This window comes from Lathyrus oleraceus, chromosome 4 (genome assembly GCF_024323335.1).
Source record: "Lathyrus oleraceus cultivar Zhongwan6 chromosome 4, CAAS_Psat_ZW6_1.0, whole genome shotgun sequence".
NCBI lineage: Eukaryota > Viridiplantae > Streptophyta > Magnoliopsida > Fabales > Fabaceae > Lathyrus > Lathyrus oleraceus.
The window spans coordinates 362,186,188-362,201,845 of record NC_066582.1 but is presented as its reverse complement, the minus strand read 5'-3'; the positions used below and the strand labels follow the sequence as shown (position 1 = coordinate 362,201,845).

General features: G+C 37.4%; 1 long non-coding RNA gene across 1 annotated transcript; it reads right to left on the bottom strand.

Moving 5' to 3' along the window:
• Window positions 1-3,179: 3,179 nt before the first annotated feature.
• Window positions 3,180-15,180, bottom strand: LOC127135530 (uncharacterized). The gene is made up of 3 exons (XR_007808603.1): window positions 15,002-15,180; window positions 3,843-3,999; window positions 3,180-3,765 (listed from the first exon to the last, which is right to left on the bottom strand). It is a non-coding gene; the product is annotated as an uncharacterized LOC127135530 (long non-coding RNA).
• Between the last annotated feature and the right edge of the window lie 478 nt (window positions 15,181-15,658).

Below are 15,658 nucleotides of genomic sequence, written 5' to 3'. Positions count from 1 at the left end.
TGACATAATCACAAATAATATGATATGGGATGCTAAACATAAAGTATAAAGTAAATGACATAAAATAAAAGCATAAAGTAAATGACATTGAAGTAAAAGTTAATACAATAAAATGTTAGTAAATGATGTTAGTAATAAAAAATGAAAGATGGTTTGGTCATTTTTTGGAGAACACTCAGCTATTCACCCATAAGCAGGAAAACAGGAACCCATACATCATTATGAGAAGGGCTCCAACTTGGATAAAATCAACAAGTATGCCACTAGCTCTAATAAATGAAAAGGGAGCAATATTTTCACACAATACCATGAGGAGTAGGATACTTACAATCTCACTTATAAAAATGTCTTACTTTTGGGACAAATTTAAAGCTATGTTAAGCAATTGTAATTGGACTTATATAGAAGTCACAACTATCTGAGATCGGTCAATAATAATGTTAGTGTTAATACATGCTAGAGAAGTGATATGTAAATCATTCTCCAAAATTCATGCCATAAAAAAAAGGAATGATCAAGCACAAAGGCTAGGAGGAGGATCCTTTACTTCAATCCTTACTTCATGACACTTAGGTCAAACTTATGCATCAATCCAAAGTACCTTACATAATCCATGATCAATTAGGAGGTAGATTTGAAATGATGAAAGTTCATCAAGCACCAATCCACACATCATGAACAAGATGGACACAAGTCATCCAATTGATCAAAGGGAAAATAAAGAGATGAAGAAGAAAGGGACAAGAGAGGTAACACCCAAATTGGACCAAAAACTTGATCAAGTCATCATCAAAATCATTTATTTTGGTGGATTAGGGTTTTCACCCCATCAACATCCAAGATCCATTGAGTTTAATAAGACTCATGATCCAAACCATCATGATCCAAGGCCAAAAGAAGTTCACAAAGGTCACAAAGTATAAAATGCAATTAAATGTAATAAAAAGCACCAAAATTATTTTTAAATGAATTTTAAAATAAAAATAAAATGAAAAATCCATAGGGTCCTCCAAAACACCAAATTAAAGGCCAAGAAAATTATGGAAGGTTGGAAATAAAATAAGAAGCATGTAATAAAATTTTCAGAATTTAAAAATGACGAAAAGTATTTTAAACCAATTAAAGCAAAAGAGAAAATAGAAAATTCATGAAAAATACAAAATCCGTGGAATAAAATATGGAAAAATAAAAATGAGATGAAGAAAAATAAAAGAGAATTTTAGAAATTATTTTGGGATTTTTGGGATGAAAAATAAAATTACTATGAATTTTAAAAGAAAAAACAATTAAAAATAATAAAAGAAAAAGAATTAAAAATCAGAAAAACACAGAGCATTGGATCACGCCTCATTAATTGACGTGGCAGATCCAACACTCCTCAAGTTAGGACGCATAAAGGAATGTAACATAACCAACACTCAGGATCCAATTCAAAATGAACCAATGAACACATTTTGTTTGTCAACATGTCTGGCCAAATTCAAACGACATGGAACACTCAGGTCCTCTTCTCCGATGGACTCTCACTGGAGTTTCATCGTTTGATAAATTCAGAACACAAGACCACCACCATTGTGATCCTCTTCTCACCCCGAGTTCAATCTTATGCTCCAAATTCATTTATCTAAATTGAGTAAAGGGAATTTCAAGGAAGTTTCAGAAGAAAGCAAGCCATGAAAAAAAAAATTAAATGATGAACACGATCAATCAACACCAGATAAGTTAAGGGAAAACATCAAAGAGTGAAGGACTACATTGTGGTAACTTGTTTGAGTTCAAATGATGCTCAGAACTACCTTGTCCAAATGGTGATCAAAAGTTGACGAAGCTCGATCTGGTTAGAGCACTTCAAAAGGTCTCAGAGCTTGGGAATTGTAGCAAAAGCTTCAGAGGATGCCGAAGATGCTAATGGAATCAAGAAATTGGGTTGAAATAAGTTGGAATTTAAAACACGATAGTTGAGTTTTTCTGGTAAATTTCAAGTTGCAGCAGAGATTTCTTGGCTCTCAAAAGCTTGGAAATGAATGCAGTAGCTTCCTCTATTTATAGTGAATGTATTTTAATCCAAATATGTGTGAAATGATGTTGAGTTCGTGCAAAACGAATTTGATCAGAATGTGAAAAATTGTGACTTGCAACTCATCAAAACTCAGCCAAATGATGTGTTTCAAAGGTCAATTAACTTCTTGAGACTTGGTTAAACATGTTTAGGTCCAAAACACATGCTAATTTGGCTTGGAATTGAGATTAGTGAGGTTCAAATTTCGGGCAATGGCGATTTCTTTAGTTCCAAGTTACCATGTTCAACCCAATGGGGCATCCTATTCAGGAGGCTTTTTGGTCTCATTATTTTTGTAATGTGTTGACATCATAACAAAGATTACAATGTGCCAAAAAAGGTTGCATTTGGATGTTTGAGCACAAAGTTATGGCATGAAAAACTTGTTATGTAACTTAGAAAAATTCAAGTGTTCAATGGCTGAAAATGACCTATAATGTCTCAATGAATTCCATGGCCTTTCAAGCATAAGAAAACTTGTAGACTACATCACAAGTGACATTTTACAAAAAGATAATTGTCATACCCCGATTTTGATCCTGAAATTTTTCCATTTTTTCTTTTATTTTTGCATTTGCATACATTCATCAGTATAAAATGGATTTTAATATCTTGACTCTTCTTTATTTTTAATTTGATTTTAATCTCAAATTAAGTTTAATTCCAATTGTCGATTTAATCTTAATTGTTTATTTTTGCTAATGATTAAAACTCTAATCGATTTTTATTCCCAAATGAATGTTAGAGTTGATATCCAAGTAATTTTAAATGAATTATAAATTAATTTGATTTTTAATTTGGTTTTTACTGATTTGTTATTATTATTTAAATAGATATTTAAGTTAGTTTTGGATTATGCCTAAAAATCCTTTCCATTTTATAAACCAACTTCTCAATTATCCATTTTATAATCAAATATCCAAAACCCATATATTTTCATTCATAACATTTCATACAGTCAACTACATTTTCATTCATAACATTTCATACAGTCAACTACATTCTCATTCATAACTTTCCATGAAAATCAATAAAGAACCATTTCCATATCAATACATTGCTAGTATTTATCCATGAGAATGAGCATTGATACTAAAATGTGACATTACATGTTGTTCTTACAAAGAGGTCCTAATCCTACACTAGATCTTATGCTACATGACATATTCCAAATACTATTGATCATTTTTACAATAGAATAATCAAGAAAAAAGATGCAGCCTCCCTAGTAGAGATGTCTTCTATATTTGAGGAGCACGAAAGTAAGATGCGGCCTGCTGGAGTACATCATTGGAAAGAATTATTGGCTGGAAATGGATTATTTGTTTGCTTATCAACTGTGAAATCAAATTCTGCACTCGCGGTGTCCCTGGAGGAACATGTTGTACTTGCTCTAAGTATGAAGCATTCAGTGGGTTCAGCCTCCCCTATAGTTGGAATGACTGCATACAAACCGCTATCAAAGGATAAAATTCACTGTCTTGTCTTACATGATGATGGTAGCCTTCAAATATATTCTCATGCTCCTGTGGGCGTGGATGCTGGTGTTATTGCAGCATCTGAGAAAGTGAAGAAATTGGGTTCTGGCATCCTTACTAAAGCTTATGCTGGAACAAATCCCGAATTTCCTCTTAACTTTTGTGAGAGGACCATATGTATCACACCAGATGTAAAACTGGGTGGTGATGCCATCAGAAATGGAGATTCTGAAGAAGCAAAAACAGAGCTGGAAAACTCAAGTGCAAACCATTACTAGAAACAATATTTGAGTGTGATAAGGAACCTATTGTTAGATGGTCCGTGGAAATGGCTCGTGACAGAGTTTGATTCATACTATGGCGTATCTGAGATATATACCAAACTGAGATATGTATTGTATGTAATGGATGTAACTACACCAACTGCACACTGCCTTAACTTGGTATATACTCTGCTGGCACCTATTATAATGAAGGGAAATAGCAAAACTTATTTGAGCCATTAAGAGAACATACAATGGATTCAGAAAGAAATCTACCGGTGTTGTGCAGTTTGACACAATCCAAAACCGCTTTTTGGTTTCTGGTGAAGATGGCCAAGTGAAGTTTTGGGATGTGGACAGTATTAATCTTCTAACAAGCACTGAGCAGATGGTCAGGATGAATTCGACCAACCCCTGCTACGAACCAGCCACATGAGGCCTACAACACACAAAAAGACATTACTTGGAATCCCGCTCTTTGCTCGTACCAAACCTGTTGCAGATCCAATGTACATACAAGTGTAAAAGCATACATGATTTAATTCTAATACTGTAATTTCTGCAACCTTGCCAAGAAAACCCCGATGCACAACCTGCTAGACCTGCAGGACACGAGTTGAACATTGTTTAAAGCCTTGGTCAAAAGAAACATGTCCAGTGATCCATACCTGAAACATAAACAGAACGACCCCAAAAAAAAACTTGGTTTGCTTATCACAAAACCATGGTCTAAAAGCCGGCACAGTAAACGTCCCACATCAATATTAAACCAACATAATTTGAATAGGCAGACACCTAAGTTAGACAGAAACCGTGAGTGATGTGCAACATAACCATAGTGAAATAAACCTGTCGGAGAACCTTCCTGCAATAAAATCGTAATTTTCATACTAAGAGCCACTCTATCATATCAGTCTACCAAAACCAGAGCTGTGTTAAAGAACGGGAAGGATTTTGGAATCTTCAATGTTACTGCAGTAAACAATAATTACCAAGCTGTAGAAAATTCAGAAATATCCCCAAATGGAATTAAGACAAGTCAGAAGAAGAAAGCTAAGTTCAAAATTACCGTTTCGAAATCTATCATCAGGTAGGAAAAGCACTTCTGAGCATCAAAAAGCACTTCTGAAAGCTTTCTCCTTTGAACCTTTATACACCAAACGAAACCCTAATCCGCCTGGCATAAATAGATGAGAGCGATTCCGAGAGAAGGGGAGGACGGCTTGAAAGAAAAAAACCTTAGAGAAGAGTATTAGCGGCTGCTGTTCAAAAAGGAGAGAAAAACCCCTAGGATTAGAAAACGGCAAGGAGGCGGTAACAAGAGGGCTTTGACGAAAAGAAGTAGAGAAAACAGAAACCAAAGCAATAGTGAGGAAAAGCATTACCTCCATTTTCATCGATCAATCCAAGCTGCAACTGGTTAGTTTCACCTTCGATTTGTTTCACTATTAATATAGCTTCAAGTTTGTTTTCCCTGCGTGTTCGCGTTACCGTCATGTCGCTGATTCCTTATTGTTGTTCGAAAATGAGTTTAAATGATGTGCAAGAGAAATGAGCATTTCTTAGCAGAGAGAGAGACGAGTAGGAGGCGGAGGGGAAAGATTCTATTTTCACCATTTGTTAATTTATTTGTAGGCTACTTTATCAAGGCTTTAAAGCCATTAATGATAGTGCCTTTTTCAGAACCCAAAGTTGACTGTTTCATTTGATTCTCCTGTGCCTTTCAAATTTTTCACGTGACCGTTGCCGTTCCCACATATTCCCTTGCAGTAGGCGGCTAGGGTTGATGTTTCACTTCCCTCTCACCATTCTTGTGGGCTTTAGTAGCCCATTAGTTTAAACAGCCCATATTGTTTTAGCTAGTTTTTTATTTTAAACTTATCTTTATCTATGCTTGCTTATATATATTTAAGTTGTTATTAAGATAATGAATAACCATAGGTGGTTGAGTGGAGAAAGCAGTTTCATCTTTCTTTAGTGGGATGAGATGAGTTCGATACTTGGAAATAGCATATTTCTATTTATTTTCATTTTTTGTGCTTGCTATTTTATTCTTTCCAATTTTAAATTTTTAATGTGCCGTAAATATTTTGTTTATGTATTTATTTTTATTTTTTATTTCGTCCAACTTACTTTTGGACATATTCTCCACGAACTCATGCGCCATGTCAATTTAATTGACCAACACCTCAAACATTCACATTAATCTTTCTATCCAAATGTATCTCTTTTAATAAAATAAATGTGAAGAAAAAGATTACCTGGATGGAATGTCCAGTCGTAATCCCGAATATTAGGCTCAAGCTGTAAGAGCTTGCAAGCCGTTAATATTCGTCTTCTCTCTAATATTCAAATCATTTTCTAAGTAAAATGTGAAGAAAAAGATTACCTGGATGGAATGTCCAGTCGTAATCCCGAATATTAGGCTCAAGCTGTAAGAGCTTGCAAGCCGTTAATATTCGTCTTCTCTCTAATATTCAAATCATTTTCTAAGTAAAACGTGAAGAAAAGGTTACCTGGATGGAATGTCCAGTCGTAATCCCGAATATTGGGCTCAAGCTGTAAGAGCTTGCAAGCCGTTAATATTCGTCTTCTCTTTAAACTCTAATATTCAAAAATCATTTTCTTAATAAAATTGGAAGAAAAAGGTTACCTGGATGGAATGTCCAGTCGTAATCCCGAATATTAGGCTCAAGCTGTAAGAGCTTGTAAGTCATAAATATTCGTCTTCTCGCCAAAATATCCGTAAATACCTCAAATCACCTTCTAAATAAAGTTGGAAGAAAAAGGTTACCTGGATGGAATGTCCAGTCGTAATCCCGAATATTAGGCCCAAGCTGTAAGAGCTTGCAAGCCATAAATATTCGTCTTCTCTTAACATTCCAAATATTCAAATTGTTTTCTAAATAAAGTTGGAAGAAAAAGATTTCCTGGATGTAATATCCAGTCGTAATCCCGAATATTAGGCCCAAGCTGTAAGAGCTTGCAAGCCATAAATATTCGTCTTCTCTTAACATTCCAAATATTCAAATTGTTTTCTAAATAAAATTGGAAGAAAAAGATTGCCTGGATGTAATATCCAGTCGTAATCCTGAATATTAGGCTCAAGCTGTAAGAGCTTGTAAGCCATAAATATTCGTCTTCTCTCCAAGATTCAAAACCTCTTCTTAATAAAGTTGGAAGAAAAAGATTACCTGGAGGGAATATCCAGTCGTAATCCCGAATATTAGGCTCAAGCTGTAAGAGCTTGCAATCCATAAATATTCGTCTTCCCTCCAAAACATTCATAAATATCCGAATCATTTTCTTAGCAATATTCGAAAGAAACAGACTGCCTGGGTGGAATGTCCAGACGTAGTCCCGAGTATTAGACCCAAGCTGTAAGAGCTTGTAGGTCACAAGTACTCGTCTTTCAAACTTCAAAATACCTAATTCATACCTTAATACTCTTTCAATAAAGATGGAAATGGAACATGGTGTATACCATGCACTCCTGAGGCTAGGATTCGAGATGTATATCTCGCTCATCCAAGTTCTCGCCATCATTCAAAATACATCCAACCAATCAAATTCTTTCTCGCCGCCGTGCGATTAATAAAAAAAACAGTTTTCATAAATGAAAGATATATTGTCTTAAGATGATGCAAAACAATGTTTCGGCCACGATTGTTGAGTAGAGATAAATGACGCTTTTCCGAATGTAGATTTATAAATCCGTTCGATGTGTGGTACGCGTCCACTCCTCATCTGTTTTGGGTAAAACAATGTTTTCGTCGATTAATACAGTATAGCTTTCGCTAAAATTGACCAACAAACAAACATTTTTCTACCCAGAACTACGTAAGCCTTGATTTCTCTTTTGAGATACGTAGGAGCAGGATTTGTAAATCTTGTCAGGCCCACTAATAAAAAACTTAGGTTTAGTCCTTTCGTCAAAAATCCAAAAACATTTCTTCCCTCTTATATTCTTTCTTTCCCACCTAATAAATTGAAAAGCCTAACATATTTAACTAACATTAACGCACACAACTGACCTAATGGTTCCCGTTGAGTACAACGGACGTGAGGGGTGCTAATACCTTCCCCTTGCGTAATCGACTCCCGAACCCTGATATTGGTTGCGATGACCATATCTTATCCTTTCTTTTGTCCTGGGTTTTATCGATATTTCCCCTTTCCTTTTTAGAAATAAATAAAGTTCGGTGGCGACTCTGTTCAGTCCATCATTGCGAGCGTGCAATCGCGTTTCGCTTTGTAGTCGTATCCCTATTTTTTTCCGAGGTGCGACAGATGGCGACTCTGCTGGGGAATGACAATCCCTAAGTGAGTCAAGCCTAGTTAGGACGTTTGTGTGCCTTTGTTTGTTTAATTTTTGTGGCTTTTCCCTTATTTGTTGCTTTTTATTATCTTTATTATTATATTGATATATCTGTTGTATTGATTCGATTATGGTTTGGTACTTGGATACTCTAATTGCAAACCATGTGGGAAAGACTTTTTACCCGAGTCTCGAGTAAAAACATAAGATAGGACGAGGTTGAGTAGTGCGGGTCCGCGAGATGTATTTCTTGTTGGGTCGGTACGAGAACCTCACTTAGAGTAGATTCTTGAGAGGATGTTGTCGCTCGGCAAGTAAGTTGCCGTAAGCCTCGATATTTTCTTTAGGATCCATGACTCTGAGAACCATTTGTAGAACCTTAGTTCTTTGACCAACTAGGAAAGATGGTTGCGTAGTGTGGGTCTGCGAGATGTATTTCTCGTTGGATCGATGCGAGAACCTCACTTAGAGTAGATTCTTTAGATGGAGTTGATGCCCGGCAAGTAAGTTGCTGCAGGTAGCAAACAGTCTAATGGATCCATGACTCTAGGAACCTTTGTAACCCTAGATCATACCCGGTGAGAACCTATTCTTGGAGAGCAATCTGATTCATCAGTACCTCAGACTTTTGAACCCGCGTATGAAAAAAACAAATGTGCATGGCTTGCATTGCATTCATTCTCATTCCATTGCATTTGCATCGCATCATAATGCATGTCATTTTCCAGACAAAATACCAAAAAAAACTCATCCATCTTTTGTCCGTGAAGCAAAGTGATTCCTGACATACCGAAGAACAAAGAACCATGTCTCAGGAGAGGATGGACGGGCTAAGGAAAAGCCAAGAAGCACTGAAGGAGGAACTTAATCTTTTGAAGAGCCAAATGAGATGGGTCTTGGAAACTCTGCAAGTCTTGTTGGGAAAAGAGGGTCACCCAATATACGCTGCTGCAACAAAGAGAGCTACTACGCCACATCCATCTGGTGTTACCCCAAGTCAAGGGAAATTCTATGTGGCAACTCCTCATTTACCAGTATATGGACCTCCCTCAAGACGTCATCATCAACATCCTCTGGCTATTGCTCCTCAAAGTCACCAAAGTCGGGTTCAGAACAAAAATCAGAATCAGAACAAGAGGAACAAGGATCACAATGACTCGATTCCGGTGCCATATAGCAAGCTCTATCCGCAACTGATCCAAAATGCTTTGGTGACCCCTTGAGCTCTAAGACCTGTGTCACCATACCTGTCATGGTACAATCCAAATGCAACATGTGAATTCCATAAAGGAGCATTGGGACATGAACTGGATTCTTGCTTAGCGTTGAAAGCCTTGGTGCGAGGGTTGATTAACAAAAAGAGCTTAATCTTTGAAGAAGATCATCCGAAGGTCAAGTGTGAATACCATACTGGGACAATGGGGCACTCCATCGAGGAATGCAAGAGTTTTAAGCTCAAGCTGCAAGGATTGATTGACATAAGGTCACCAACACTCAAGGAGGAAGGCTCAGGTACATATACCTTGATTTCTGGGCCAGGTAATGAGAAAGGGAAAGGACCCTTGAGACCCCTCAAGGTTTTGTACCACAAGGAAGATGTCAGGGATATGGCTAATGAACTATCATTATTTCCTGGTAAGAGCATTGAGATACCGCCTTGGATTTCCAACGTCACGGCCCATACCAATGAAAGAAAAGGGGAAGTGAGTAGTGGATCTAAGAGGGTTGCGTTCAACGATGAGATTGAAGGAAAAGAATTTGAAGATCATCCTGCCAATGTCAAAAAACTTTTTGATCCCAACCTTCAAGTGGCTGAAAATGAGCAGTTAGCAATGCCCAAAATGTTGTACCAGCAACCACCACCTTCTAGTCTTCATTGCCAACAATCCTGGTTTGCTCCTCATCCAAATCAACAAGCCCAAGGCCCGAGATATCAAAAGCAGCATAGGCTTCAAAATAACTTGGAAAGAAGAAATGATCCTCGACATCCAGTCTTCATGACATATAGCCAACTCCTACAACCTCTGATTCAAAACTCGTTGGTGGTTCCCAAGTCTCTTAAGCCGGTTCCGCAACCTTACCCACCCGGGTATAACCCAAATGAGAAATGTGGATATCATGCCGGATCAGAAGGGCACTTAACTGAAGACTGTGACGCTTTCAAAGCCAAAGTACAGCAGCTGATTGACAACAGGTACATAGCCTTTCAAGAAGGAAGCTTGGTGGTAAATTTTAACCCATCGACCGGATAAGTGCGAAGATCTCAAGGGGTGTCCCCCTAAGTTAATGGATCAAGATTGAAGAAGTCATTCCCTAAAGCTGGCAATCATTTGGCTGTTTCAGCATTTCTTTTGTAGTTTCTTTGCATGTTGACTGTTAATTGCTTTTAAGCATTGTTGTTTTCTTTGAATTGGTAGGATTAATGAAATGTTTATGCATCTTTTGAATTAATCCATTCGTATTCACTCGTTTTTCATTTATGTTAAAAAAACAAAAATACTCCTCTCATTCACTTTTGTTTATCAAACCGTTGTGTTAACAAAGATTGGAGGGAGGATGATGAAAACAAAACACCTGAAATTGTTGTGGTATGCTTTTGAGTAAACCTTGTCGATGATGTAAGGCATTGTTTCAAATCCCCAAACACTGGAGTGATAAGGATGTTAATCCCTAGACAGCCACTTTGAGCCTAGAAGTTGGTGTTTATTTCGGATCTAAAACCCTTAATCTTAACCTGGGGCAGGGTAGTTGTGTTTAGATAGTTTGATCATGCATTCGATCTTTCAAAAAAAATCGTCCATATGTACACCCTCCAGTTAGGTTCAACCACATGTTATCCTTCGCGCACATGTTGAAGTGTCGAAGAAGCTAAGAAAAGCTAAAATTAGTGTTGGTTGATCCTTATCCACCAATAATGTGGCAGTCAACACCTTTAAAAAATAAAAAGGGCCCGCTAAGTCAAATACCACAAAATGACTTAGGCAAAAGTTAGGGCATCCCGATGGACCAAAAGCTTCAAAGAAGCGGTCCAGGCAAAATTAGGGATAAAATAAATCAATCAAAGGAGGTCATTAAATCCTCGACAAAAACAAAATAAGGGGACTGCCATTTCAAGAAAATCCGTCTTGAATTCCCATCACACCTTCGAACCCGCTTGGAAGTTGAATGAGTGTATCGAATTAACTGAACATAGGAACTGGAGATCATCAAGAAGAAGGGGTGGGTAAAAAACAAATTTTGAGCCTTATATCCTTTTGTTTCAAGAAACCGCGAACCAGACCACGTTACAACCCTTAAAAGACCTAATTGAGGCAGGGTTTATTTTTAAAGCATACTATAACAAGGTTGTGTTAACTTGACTCCAAACGATTTTTGTTAATCATTTGATAGCACCAATTTGCATACTGTGAATGACTCGATCACCATTGTGTTCTTATTAACGACTCGTTCACTGTATTTCACCCGTTCATATCAATAAACTTTGATTTCAAATTTTTGCATAAGCATTGAATTAAAATTACCATTTTTGAATGAACAATCTTATTTGCGAGTCAACACTTAGCATCAAAGAAATTCAATACGCAGTTGAGGAACTTGATGGAGTGAAAGAAGTCTAGTCAAGGGCAAATCACTTTGAGCATCAGTTAATTCGAGCTAATCACCCTAAGGGTCATCTAGCCAAGAGTAATCTGCTTCAAGAATTAGACCGGGGCAAGCCACCTCAGAGCTCAGTAAGTCCAATCACTCCAAGGTTCAGTTAGCCAAGAGTAATTTGCTTCAATACTTAGACCGGGGCAAGCCACCTCAGAGCTCAATGAGTCCAACTATCCAAAGGGCATTCAACCAAGAGTCTGCCATTCCAGCATTTGGTTAGTCAAGTTCGGACCGCTGCAAGTTACAAACGCTTGGGGCAAGCCATCTCGAGGTAGTCTCATGGCAGGTTGTTTCCAAACCCACTCTCAAGGTTAACATTGCCAAAGTCTCAACAAACTGGGGCAAGATGAGCCACAGAGGGGCAGAACCTCTTTCTTCGTGCTTTCAAACTGTTCAAACAAATTCTGCCATACGTCAACAACTATCGAGTTTAAGACGAGTGCCCGAAAATTATGCTAGCACGATTCATTAATCCTACAAAAGCATCTGTTGGCTAAGTTGTGACTATCAAGCTGGATAGAATTCTCCTTTGACAACATCTATCACAAATATTTGGTTGAGTTCTCGGTGTTGAGGAATCATGAGCTTCCATAAAAAGCCTTTACAAACTCCCAGTCTGCCCAGTGTCAACATTCTCATAATCATGATCATTCATATATCATGCATAAAAGGAAATTCAAATCATGCATAGCCGAAATGTACTTCGTGCTCATTTTGCATTAACCCAGGTCTTGTTGTCGATCCTAGATCCTTTGACCTCTATTTCCAGCTTGTCTTTGGTATCCCTAAACCAACATCTGGTTTTCACGGTCATTTTCAAGTCCAATTGTTGTTGGCAAAATCCGTTAAAAGCTGGTTGTAGTCCACTGCTTACGGTCAAAGTCCAATTGTTTTTATTCCGGGGTCCGGTCATACTTGAACCTGCTCTGAAGATTCTTTGTTCAATCCTATTCAGGTCATGTATGAACCTGTTGTTGAGTTTTTATTCCGGGGTCCGGTCATACTTGAACCCGCTCTGAAGATTCTTTGTTCAATCCTATTCAGGTCATGTATGAACCTGTTGTTGAACCCTTATTCCGGTGTCAGGTCATACTTGAACCTGTACTGAAGTTTTTTTCTCTGTTTGTTCAATACCATTCAGGTCATGTATAAACCTGTTGTTGAACTCTTATTCTGGTGTCAGGTCATACTTGAACCTGCTCTGAAGATTTTTTTCTCTGTTTGTTCAATACCATTCAGGTCATGTATGAACCTGTTGTTGAACCCTTATTCCGGTGTCAGGTCATACATAAACCTGTTATGAAGAGTTTTCTCCTTGATTATTCCCCAGCGTTGTCAGGTCATATATGAACCTGTTGTAGCATCTTTTCCTTTATTCGGGTTTAGTAAGTCATGTGTGAACTCACTACCGAAATCCCTTGTATTCTAAGTGTCGATTATCAAATCTCATTTGGATTACTCCCCAGTGTGTGTCTGATTCTCCAGCAGGATTGTCTCCCCAGCAAGTTGTTTCTTACCATTTTTCTGTCTCCCTGTGGATCATCAGCATTCCCCACAGATTGGTCTGCCTAGTAGCATCTCCTGTCAAGGGTCCATCATATCCCTAGCGGATGAAAATTACAAAAAAAAAACCATGCATCCATGCATATCCATGCATATCATGGCATATCATGGCATATCACATCATGTCATGGGGGTTCAGGATCAAAATCCGGGTCTTCTTAGTATTTAATCATCTCCCACTATGATCATATGAAGAGTGTCTTCCTTCATATTCTCTAGTTGAAGACGCTTAAATAGGGGCAACTGTCATACCCCGATTTTGATCCTGAAATTTTTCCATTTTTTCTTTTATTTTTGCATTTGCATACATTCATCAGTATAAAATGGATTTTAATATCTTGACTCTTCTTTATTTTTAATTTGATTTTAATCTCAAATTAAGTTTAATTCCAATTGTCGATTTAATCTTAATTGTTTATTTTTGCTAATGATTAAAACTCTAATCGATTTTTATTCCCAAATGAATGTTAGAGTTGATATCCAAGTAATTTTAAATGAATTATAAATTAATTTGATTTTTAATTTGGTTTTTACTGATTTGTTATTATTATTTAAATAGATATTTAAGTTAGTTTTGGATTATGCCTAAAAATCCTTTCCATTTTATAAACCAACTTCTCAATTATCCATTTTATAATCAAATATCCAAAACCCATATATTTTCATTCATAACATTTCATACAGTCAACTACATTTTCATTCATAACATTTCATACAGTCAACTACATTCTCATTCATAACTTTCCATGAAAATCAATAAAGAACCATTTCCATATCAATACATTGCTAGTATTTATCCATGAGAATGAGCATTGATACTAAAATGTGACATTACATGTTGTTCTTACAAAGAGGTCCTAATCCTACACTAGCTCTTATGCTACATGACATATTCCAAATACTATTGATCATTTTTACAATAGAATAATCAAGAAAAAAGATGCAGCCTCCCTAGTAGAGATGTCTTCTATATTTGAGGAGCACGAAAGTAAGATGCGGCCTGCTGGAGTACATCATTGGAAAGAATTATTGGCTGGAAATGGATTATTTGTTTGCCTATCAACTGTGAAATCAAATTCTGCACTCGCGGTGTCCCTGGAGGAACATGCTGTACTTGCTCTAAGTATGAAGCATTCAGTGGGTTCAGCCTCCCCTATAGTTGGAATGACTGCATACAAACCGCTATCAAAGGATAAAATTCACTGTCTTGTCTTACATGATGATGGTAGCCTTCAAATATATTCTCATGCTCCTGTGGGCGTGGATGCTGGTGTTATTGCAGCATCTGAGAAAGTGAAGAAATTGGGTTCTGGCATCCTTACTAAAGCTTATGCTGGAACAAATCCCGAATTTCCTCTTAACTTTTGTGAGAGGACCATATGTATCACACCAGATGTAAAACTGGGTGGTGATGCCATCAGAAATGGAGATTCTGAAGAAGCAAAAACAGAGCTGGAAAACTCAAGTGCAAACCATTACTAGAAACAATATTTGAGTGTGATAAGGAACCTATTGTTAGATGGTCCGTGGAAATGGCTCGTGACAGAGTTTGATTCATACTATGGCGTATCTGAGATATATACCAAACTGAGATATGTATTGTATGTAATGGATGTAACTACACCAACTGCACACTGCCTTAACTTGGTATATACACTGCTGGCACCTATTATAATGAAGGGAAATAGCAAAACTTCTTTGAGCCATTAAGAGAACATACAATGGATTCAGAAAGAAATCTACCGGTGTTGTGCAGTTTGACACAATCCAAAACCGCTTTTTGGTTTCTGGTGAAGATGGCCAAGTGAAGTTTTGGGATGTGGACAGTATTAATCTTCTAACAAGCACTGAGTAGATGGTCAGGATGAATTCGACCAACCCCTGCTACGAACCAGCCACATGAGGCCTACAACACACAAAAAGACATTACTTGGAATCCCGCTCTTTGCTCGTACCAAACCTGTTGCAGATCCAATGTACATACAAGTGTAAAAGCATACATGATTTAATTCTAATACTGTAATTTCTGCAACCTTGCCAAGAAAACCCCGATGCACAACCTGCTAGACCTGCAGGACACGAGTTGAACATTGTTTAAAGCCTTGGTCAAAAGAAACATGTCCAGTGATCCATACCTGAAACATAAATAGAACGACCCCAAAAAAAACTTGGTTTGCTTATCACAAAACCATGGTCTAAAAGCCGGCACAGTAAACGTCCCACATCAATATTAAACCAACATAATTTGAATAGGCAGACACCTAAGTTAGACAGAAACCGTGAGTGATGTGCAACATAACCATAGTGAAATAAACCTGTCGGA